We start from the raw sequence: 11,257 nt of genomic DNA, 5'->3' as shown, positions 1-11,257 counted from the left end.
CATCACTATTCCTTCTCATTCAATTTCCTTGGTTTTAAAATTTCATTTGGTATTCCATGATAATGAATGTCTTCAGTAATCTCTAGTATGAGGCTCTTCTTTTGGAACGAGAAGCCCTGTTAGCACAGGTCCGGGGATTTTAATACGTTATCAGGACTATAAATGTCGACAGGAATGTGAGGAAATTTCGGAATGAGATTCAGAGAACCTGGAGAGTACTTGAAACTAGACGACGGAGATGATATGACAGCTTATATGTGTATAATAACGTGGGATAAGTAAGATCAGACTTCTGGTAGGAATATAAATAAACAAGACTTGCTGATTAATGGATAGACCTATTGTACCTTTACCTTCAATAAAATGTTTTGTGCTTGTACCACCAGACTTTGATATAGACCAATGTCTTTCCTTTTTCAACATTGTCAATACTTTACTATACCTGTTTTATCCTACTGCACCAGATATGAACTTTTGTGATAACATGTACCCTTTTCCTTAACTGTTTACATTCTGTCAAGAAGCATGCAATTTACTTAGTTCAATGATTGAAAATGTTTTCAAAAAGAGATATTTCTATTTTACAAAAATCTTTTCAGAAAAAGGGATTTGATTTAAAGGCTAAATAAGTTATTTGCTTCTTTACTAGAAAATGCCTCCCAGAAGAAAAAACCATGCTACCAACAAAAATGAAGAAACCAACAACAACAACAAAACCCAAGACAGCAATAACCAGAATGTGAACCCAAATCCCATAGACCCAGTTGTAGCCCAGATTCTTCAGATCCTGGCCCAACAGACAGTCCATCTGACTAAACAGTAACAGAGGCAGACTAACCTTCAGGTAACCTTTAAGACCTTTCAGGCGGTGAATCCACCAAAGTTTAAGGGTTCTGTAGATCCGATTAAGGCAAGGGTCTGGTTCAAGGAGATTGAGAAGGCATTTGCCTTAGTCAAGGTAAAAGAGGAGCAAAAAGCAAGTTACTATATGAAGAATGAAGCCACCTACTGGTGGGAAACTGTTAAAGTATTGGAAGGTACTGATGATGTTGTGTGGGAGAGATTCAAGGAGTTGTTTCTCGAGAAGTATTTCCCTCAATTTGTTTAGGACCAAATGGAATTGAAATTTCTGGAGTTAAAGCAGGGGAGTATATCAGTGACAGATTATGAAAGCAAGTTTGAAGAGTTGTCCAGGTTTGTGCCATCCTATGTGGACACTGATAGGAAGAAGGCTAAGAGGTTTCAGCAAGGACTCAAGCCATGGATCCGTGGGAAGATGGCCATATTTGAATTGGACACGTATGCAGGAGTTGTGCAGAAAGCTATGATTGCGGAGACAGAAAGTGAAATGTTCCTAAAAGAAAAGGAAGGTAAGAAGAGGAAGTTTGAAGGGAATGAAGGACAGTCTCAAGCAGGGAAGTTTCCAAATTTTAATCAGAGGAAGGGAAAGTTCCAGCCCGGAAGTAATTTTAACAGACAGAATATAGGCAACGGAGGCCAAGATAGCCGCCCAGCCATGGGGAACCAACCAACCCAGCAGAGGCCAGCTCTACCAGATTGTCAAGTCTGTGGAAAGAAGCATTGAGGAGTTTGTAACAAGTTGAATGTGGTTTGCTACAGATGCAACCAGAGGGGGCACTATTTAAGGGAGTGTCGTAACCAGCCAGCCAGAGAACCAGCTAACAGGGATCAGCCTACCAGGAATCAGGCAGGAAAAGTTCTAGCAATTGGGTATACCTGTTTCAAGTGCGGAAAGCTAGGACACATAGAAAGGGATTGCAAGGCACCAGTTCCAGTCCATAATACACTGTGAATCATGGGAGCTACTCCAATAGTGAATGAACCTCCAAGAGCTAGAGTTTATGATATGTCTGTGAAGGATGCTATCGTGGATACTGATGTTGTGGCAGGTACGCTTACTGTGAACTCCTTATATGCTAAAGTGCTAGTAGATTCAGGAGCAACTCGATCATTTATTTCTCAAGGTGTTGTTGATAAGTTAAATTGTCCGGTTGAATTGTTAAGTGAGATTATGACGGTAGAATTAGCAAATCAGAAGCGTGTATCTGTTAACCAAGTGTGTAAGAACTGTGAGATTGAGATTACTGGCCATAAGTTTGATGCTGACTTGATACTATTTAAGTTAGGAGAGTTTGACGTTATTTTAGGAATGGATTGGCTATCTAAGCACGATGCTCAGATAGACTGTCATAATAAGAAAGTAATACTGAAGACACCAGATGAGAAAGCGGTGACGTTTAAAGTTCAGAAGCATGTAAAGAAGTTCTTGATGATGATTCAAGCTAAGAAACTATTACGACAAGGATACGAGCATTTCATTGCCTACGTGATAGACAAAAGTCAGGAGCCAGTAAAATTGGAAGATATTCCTGTAGTAAATGAACTTCCAGACATATTTCCAGATGAACTACCAGGACTTCCTCCGGATTGGGAAATTGAGTTTTTAATCGACTTAGCACCTGGAACAGAACCAGTATCGAAGGCCCCATACAGAATGGCGCCAATTGAAATGAAGGAGCTAGCAAAGCAATTGCAAGAATTATTAGAAAAAGGAGTGATTCGACCCAGCATATCCCCATGGGGTGCACCGGTGCTATTTGTTAAGAAGAAAGACGGAAGCATGAGGCTATGCATCGACTTTCGAGAACTTAATAAGCTTACGATCAAGAACAAATATCCATTACCACGAATCGATGATTTGTTTGACCAGCTGAAAGGAGCCAAGTACTTCTCTAAGATTGATTTGAGATATGGATATCACCAATTGAAAATCAAACCTGAAGATATACCAAAGACAGCTTTCAGAACAAGGTACTGTCATTATGAATTCTTAGTGCTGTCTTTTGGATTGACCAATGCCCCAGCAGCATTTATGGACTTGATGAACAGAATTTTCAAGGAGTATTTGGACAAGTTTGTAATTGTGTTTATCGATGATATTTTGATCTACTCTAAGTCAACGGAAGATCACGCGGAACATCTAAGGACAACTTTGGAGATTTTGAGGAAGAAGAAGTTGTATGCAAAGTTTTTAAAGTGCGAATTTTGGTTACAAGAAGTCCAATTTTTAGGATACGTAGTAAGTAATGAAGGAATCAAAGTGGACTCAGCAAAGATTGAAGCTATTATGAATTGGGAAAGGCCTAAAACACCAACGGAGGTGAGAAGTTTCTTGGGATTAGCGGGATATTATCGAAGATTTGTTCAAGATTTCTCGAAGATTGCGACACCTTTGACAAAGCTTACCAGGAAGAGTGAGAAGTTATATGGAACGAGAAATGCGAAGAAAGTTTTCAAGAATTAAAGAAGAGATTGATCACGGCACCTATTTTGTCACTTCCAGATGATCAAAGGAATTTTGTTATTTATAGTGATGCTTCTCATAAGGGATTAGGTTGTCTTTTGATGCAGCATGATAAAGTTATTGCATATGCGTCGAGACAACTGAAACCTCATGAGCAGAAGTATCCTACTCATGACTTGGAACTAGCGGAAATAGTATTCGCCTTGAAAATTTGGAGACATTACTTATATGGAGAAAAGTGCGAAATTTATACTGATCACAAAAGTTTGAAGTACATATTCATGCAAAAGGAGCTCAACATGAGACAAAGAAGATGGTTGGAGTTGATCAAGGATTATGATTGCACGATTAACTATCATCCAGGAAAAGCGAATGTGGTGGCAGATGCGTTAAGCAGAAAGGAAAGACTAAACATGCTGACGATACCTGAAGAATTATACAGGGAATTTCAGAAGTTGGAATTGGAGGTCAGAATTTGCAAGCCTAGTGAAATAAAGATGTATAGCATGACGTTTCAGCCAGAATTACTAAAGAAAATAAGAAAATGCCAAGAGGAAATAATGGATCAGGATATCAATCATTTGGTTGGTGAAGAGCTATGCACTCAAAAGGACGATCAGAGTATTCTTAGATTTTCATCTAGAATTTTCATACCACCAGTGGTAGAACTGAAGAATGAAATTCTACACGAAGCTCACAATTCAAAGTATTCCATTCATCCGGGAAGTACCAAGATGTACAGAGATTTAAAAGAAAATTATTGGTGGCCAGACATGAAGAGAGAAATTGTGGAATGGGTTAACAAATGTTACACGTGTCAGAGAGTTAAGGCGGGCACCAGAGACCGAGTGGATTATTACAGCCACTAGAGATTCCAGAGTGGAAGTGGGAGCACATTGCTATGGATTTTATAGTTGGCTTACCGAGGACAAAAGCGAACCACGATGCTATTTGGGTTATAGTGGACGGACTAACCAAATCAGCGCATTTCTTACCTATCAATGAAAGATTTTCAGTGGATAAGTTGGTTCACATGTATTTGAAGGAAATAGTATGTGATATCCCGTATTTTTCAGAATTATTATAACTTTTATTTTAATATAATTATGTGCTTTTCTAATTTAAAAGGAATAAAATAGTGGATATTTTATTCCTGTTTGACGAGTTGGTGTTATTAAATGATAATGTGCTAATTGTTAAGTGTTATATCGATCCTTATTAATTTCTGAAAATATTTATTTAAATGTATTATTTTTTTAAAAGATTATTGAAAGCCGATCTTATTGATATCGGTAATTTGAATTATTTTGTAATATCCAGGAAATATCATGCAATTATTTTTATTAATAAATAATTTTTTTGTGATTATTATGGGAGTTTTGGTGAATTCTCTGATGATTGATATTTATATTTGGGTGTTTATATGTGATATAGTGTAATCATTTTAATTTAATATGTCCAGAATAAAGTATAGATAATTATGGCATTTTTATGGTAATTTTTGGATTGTTATATGATTATATAAGGATTTATAGATTTAATAATTATTTTCTGAGTAATTATAAAACTATTTTATAAAATCGGGAATCGTCCAACTTAAATCATTTTTGCATTTTTACAACCAGAAACTCTTCGGAAAACTCCATTCTAACCTAATTTGGATATTCTGAACATTTTCCATGTTTTAACTTTTTCGATCCGGATTACGGTTTGACCTGTGCGCGTCCCGGCGCAAAATTTTCGATACGATAATCATTTCGGTAGATCAATAAAACCCGTATTCTCGAGAGAAGAGATATTTTTACATTATTTTCTCATAGGGTGTTTTATAAGAAGCTGGATTTTTATAATTATCCAAATCTGGTATTAAATTGTATCATTTTTATAGTTACTTAGAGGCTAAGTAATCTATTTTGGATCCGATATATCAGTGTAAATTCAGTATTAAATTCCAGAATGTTTCAAAAATCATGAAACTTATATTTTATTAGTATTTGAATATTTCGAGAATTTTAAAATTATTTTGGAAATTTTTCGGGTTTTATTTACCCGCACATTTGTTCGTTAAATCGTAAAATGCGGGTCTGATGCGCGATCCAAAAATATTTTAAAAATTTTGAAAATTTTATTTTATTAGTTTTTAAATATTCCAAGAATTTTAGAAGTATTTCGGCAATTTTTTGAGTTAATTTCAGTCGCAAATTTGTTCGTTAAATCACGAAATGCGGGTTTGACGATAGATTCAAAAATGTATTAAAAATATGAATTTTATATTTTACTAGTTTTTGAATATTTTGGGAATTTTAAAATTATTTCTTTAATTTTTAAAATATTTTCAACCGTAAATCGGTTCGTGAAATCGCAAAATACGGGGAAAACCGAGCTACCCGAACAGGTGTGCTACGTGGCTATTAATTTCGGATTTTTCTGGAGATATTTTTCGGACATCAAATATTCTCTTCAGGGTGATCAGAATTTATTTTGGGTAACGATTCCGAAATTCCGCCTTCGTACTTGTGTATATTATAGCATATTAGTGTTGATATATTTATTTCATAATTTTTAGAAGTTTTTGTAGAAGTCGCTTTTGGCCGTATTTTCGTTTCTGGCGTGTTTATACGTGTTGTGTGTTTTAAATTTATTGATTTAATTAGAGTATAGTTGGATTGTGTTGGTTTGTGATTGATTTTGAGGGGTATGACCCCGGGAAAATTCCGTTTTACAAAGACGTTATTTCGAAATTTTTTCTAAAATATTTATTTCGAATTCAAATTATTATCTTTTATTATTTTCGAAACTCATAATTTAATTCAATTATTTATAATTTGTTTTGATTAATTAGTTATTTTTTTGATTAATTGATTAATTCATTTAATCAATTAATTTTATTTATAAATAGTTGAATGAAGTGTAGTTATTTACAATTGAGCCAAATGATATTCTAAAATTATTTTGAGCTTTTAAAATTATATATAGGTATTAAATATTTAATTAATATTATTATTAATTGAATTATTCTTATTTTATTTCTAGAAAATAGACCGTTCGTCCGATTAATACGAAATGAACGCGTCTAGACTCAGAAAAATATTCTACTTTCATTAAAAATACTTTCGAGACCCAAATTTTTTTGTTTCGAAAGGTCCCTTGTTTTACAAATCGTTCTGAGTCGATTTTTGATCGAAATATCATATTTTTGATCGGATTTCAGTTTTAAACATACTGAGTCGAATGTTTTGACGAACCGAGTCATATGTGGGTCAAGAGTCCTGTGTTTGCCTCTTTTATTTATGTATGGGCTATCGTATGGGTAGACAATAGGGTTTTGATGCGCAGTTCGTCGAGTTATTATCGTTTAGGCGATTAAATTTGTATCTTTTAATTATAGATACGAGTCTTTCAAGACGATCAGGACCAGATGAAATGGATTAAGACTAGAGTTGAATAGTATGGAATATTGGGTAGCAGCACTGCATGAGCAACAGACCAAAGAATTAGTGGAATAAAGACGGTGATGTCTTGAGACAAAATATCAGAATAGATGCGTGTCTGCGAGTGTGACTAACTAATAAAAACCCAAAGGCAAGTATCCCTATCATCACTTATTGTTCAAGTGATATTTATTTTAAATCTTTTGATGCAAGTATTGTTTTCCCTATTCTCACTTTAGAATCGATAAATGTTTTACATATCGTTGAATTAAATAATTATGTTTATGCAAATACTCATCTGCTATTCTATGTTCAGAATAGTCAAGTGATTTTACTTATCCAATTATTGGATTATAAATGTTTTGGACTTCGAGAAAAATGATTTGGTTGCGAGTTTCCTGCCCAAGTGAATGGGCGAATAAAATTATTTCGGGTGTCGATTATTATGACCCCATTTCAATAAAAGGTTTTAAGATTGGATCATAACTGCGTAAGTGACCGGGACGGACGGTCCAGCGGAGGGCTATTTCTAAGTTCCATATGGAATATTATGACACAATTTTTGCCACAGGCCGGTATATTGCCTTTTGTTTGAGTACTCGTGTTTTTTGGGGTCACGTTTCTACGAATCATGACCTTGTGCTATCACACGGGCTGATCAGCATGTGATAGTACGTCCGTCGGAGGATGATCCCAATCTAAATTATCATATCATTTTTGATATTCATAGAATAAATGATTTATCAACTATTCTGTTTTGGATTAACGGTGAAATGTGGTTTTGATTCAGTTTCTGATTTATGCTGATACTTACATTGTTGTTAAATATCAAAGGTGGTATTAGTATAGATGATTGATGTTGACTTCAGTATGGAATGTTGTGAGCATCAAAGTTCGTATTGATATCTAATTTGATATGACAACAAAATAAGTATTAAATTCAAAGAGTTCGGTTTTGAGTAAAGTTTATGATTCAATCCATAATCATTGTTTCTTGTTATTATTGTTTATGATATTTCCGTAAACACTGTTTTACGAGTTTGATTCTCATCAAGATTCAAAGTATTGCTGAAGCATTTCGCTAAAAAATATCAAAATGGTTTTGAATACAATTAAGGAATCAATTCTGGGATTCCTCAACTAAAATTTTATGATTCAGCAATTATAATTTTAAATGTTCAGCTCTAATGCAGATGTCGGTTTTATATCAAAATGACCCTATATTCGTTATAATGATCTTGCTGAGCATTTTTTTCGCTGATACTTGCCTGTTTTCAAATTTAACCTCCAGTGAGGATTAGCTTGCGCTGTTTAGCTGCGTAATTCAAGGAAGCAAAGAAGAAGCTCTTGGAAGGTGGTTGGTCCAGGGTTTGCGGGCTAGTGTAAGTTTTATTGTGTAAAGTTATTTATATTATACTATATTATAGTTATGTATTTTATTTGGGCCTAGTATACTTCATTTCGAAGTTATACTAGTGGGTTTAGTTTTGAGTTGGAATTTATTAAAAAGAGTTTTAAAAGAAAGTGAACAATTTATTGATGGAATTTGGAATTCTTGTTTCTAGAACTGTAACCTTAAAAGATCTTGGATTAGTTTGATATCATAAATGATAAATATCTTCTGCTGGCATTTGTTTATTGATTAAACAGATTAATTTGGATTGAGGTTTTATAGTGACGACCAAATCCTCTGACCCTGGATTTGGGGGCATTACAGGTTGGTATCAGAGCTGAGTTTATAGTAAACTAGAAACGAGAGTGTGTATAGCTATGTGAGGACGTTTGAGCTCATATTGAGTTCCTGTTGGACTATTGGATATAGTACCAATGATTAAGTTAAGATAGGCGCATTCGTTCGAGATGGTTGTGTTCAGCTGGATGGAAATCCTGGCAGTTGCAAACTTCTATCGTGGAATCTTCCGAGGCTACTACAATTCGCCGATGATGCAGATTATCGATATCCTTAGAACGTGAAGAAGTGTCTAGAATTGGATGATGAGTCAACATAAGAGTTCAAATAAAAGATAAGTATTAAGACCTTGGACATACCTTCTCTTTCTATAACTCCCTTTTGACATCTCTCAAAAACAAGTAATTGTTAGAGGATATATTCCCTAACACTCATTTTCAATCATATATGTGTTTTAAATGTGCCAGAGGCTGTCATGATGCCTATTTTTTTCAGGTTTTGATAGCTCTGCCAAGTTATGATAATTTAACTTCCATTTTTCTTATATGGCGGATAGTTTATTGGTAATGTGACACCGCTTGCTCATTTGGTGTCAGAATTTTGTTCTCTGGATTCTATTCCTTCAGAAATATCAGCTTTGAAATCTTTTCAGTTTTATTCATTTGATTTTGAATTCCTTCGATATTCTTTTACTCTGACTGAGATGAACAACCCTAATTATAAGAGGACACAAGGTATACCTGTCTGTGTGATAGGAGTTGGATGGGACGCCATCACTTGTGTGTGTTGTTAATACATGGTTAACAACCTTTAGTAGTGTCCTGATTTGGACATGCAATGCCAAGTTCATTTGATCATATTGATCTCTCAGTTATTCTTTCATTTCAACAACACTTTTTGACAAATTCATATTTTGTTCCTGTTATGATATAAAATTCTTTTCTCTTTGAAATTCCATGATTTTATCATCTGAAATATTCGAAGGTATGCCAATCAAGTTGGGCTGAGTTATCTTGGTCAAGTGAAATAAGATTATATGATGGGATTACCAATAGCGACAATGAATTACAATGCGATTATAATATCATTGGCGTATAACGAAGCCAGTCTGTTTCCTTACTTCTCTTTCTATTTATCTCTCTCTTTCTTTTTCTTTCTCTCTATCTTTTTTCTTTCTCTCGATCAGTAAAAGTGATTCTATTGAGAAATTGGTCAAATGACATGTGGAAAACAATGATGCAGAGTGAAGCTCCCGTGATAATTGTGTGATATAAGGAATTGCGATGTTATTTGGAATTTTGAGAAAAAGTTAAGTAGGCAGTATTGGAAAGTTGGTCAGAAGATCCCTAGTGTTCTCTTCTGCTGATTCCGAGGACCGAATCCTTATAAGGGGGATAGATTGTGATATCACGTATTTTTCAGAATTATTATAACTTTTATTTTAATATAATTATGTGCTTTTATAATTTAAAAGGAATAAAATGGTGTATATTTTATTCCTGTTTGACGAGTTGGTGTTATTAAATGGTAATGTGCTAATTGTTAAGTGTTATATCGATCCTTATTAATTTCTTAAAATATTTATTTAAATGTATTATTTTTTTTAAAAGATTATTGAAAGTCGATCTTATTGATATCGGTAATTTGAATTGTTTTGTAATATCCAGGAAATATCATGCAATTATTTTTATTAATAAATAATTTTTTGTGATTATTATGGGAGTTTTGGTGAATTATTTGATGATTGATATTTATATTTGGGTGTTTATATGTGATATAGTGTAAGCATTTTATTTTAATATGTCCAAAATAAAGTATAGATAATTATGGCATTTTTCTGGTAATTTTTGGATTATTATATGATTTTATAAGGATTTATAGATTTAATAATTATTTTTTGAGTAATTATAAAACTATTTTATAAAACCGGGAATCGTCCAACTTCAATTGTTTTTGCATTTTTACAACCCGAAACTGTTCGAAAAACTCCTTCCTAACCTAATTTGGATATTCTCAACATTTTCCGTTTTTTAACTTTTTCGATCCGGATTACGGTTTAACCTGTGCACGTCCCGACGCAAAATTTTCGATACGATAATCATTTCGGTAGATCAATAAAACCCGTATTCTCGGGAGACGAGATATTTTTACATTATTTTCTCATAGGGTGTTTTATAAGAAGCTGAGTTTTTATAATTATCCAAATCTAGTATTAAATTGTATCGTTTTTATAGTTACCTAGAGGTTAAGTAATCTATTTTGGATCCGATATATCAGTGTAAATTCAGTATTAAATTCCAGAATGTTTCAAAAATCATGAAACTTATATTTTATTAGTATTTGAATATTTCAAGAATTTTAAAATTGTTTCGAAAATTTTTCGGGTTTTATTTACCCGCACATTTGTTTGTTAAATCGTAAAATGTGGGTCTGATGCGCGATCCAAAAATATTTTAAAAATTTTGGAAAATTTATTTTATTAGTTTTTAAATATTCCAAGAATTTTAGAAGTATTTCGGCAATTTTTCGAGTTAATTTTACTCGCAAATTTGTTCGTTAAATTACGAAATGCGGGTTTGACGTTAGATTCAAAAATGTATTAAAAAATATGAAATTTATATTTTACTAGTTTTTGAATATTTTGGGAATTTTAAAATTATTTCGGTAATTTTTGAATTATTTTCAATCGTAAGTCGGTTCGTGAAATCGCAAAACGCGGGGAAAACCGAGCTACCCGAACAGGTGTGCTGCGTGGCTATTAATTTCGGATTTTTCTGGAGATATTTTTCGGACATCAGATATTCTCTTCAG

The 11,257-nt window shown here is 33.6% G+C and overlaps 1 pseudogene; it reads left to right on the top strand.

Moving 5' to 3' along the window:
- The first annotated feature begins 1,114 nt into the window (after positions 1–1,114).
- The window catches only part of LOC141719200 (exportin-2-like), a 28,038-nt pseudogene continuing 17,895 nt past the window's right edge, over positions 1,115–11,257 (top strand).

The sequence above is a fragment of the Apium graveolens genome, chromosome 4, assembly GCF_009905375.1.
Source record: "Apium graveolens cultivar Ventura chromosome 4, ASM990537v1, whole genome shotgun sequence".
Classification (NCBI taxonomy): Eukaryota; Viridiplantae; Streptophyta; class Magnoliopsida; order Apiales; family Apiaceae; genus Apium; species Apium graveolens.
This window is presented reverse-complemented; position numbering and strand designations above follow the sequence as displayed.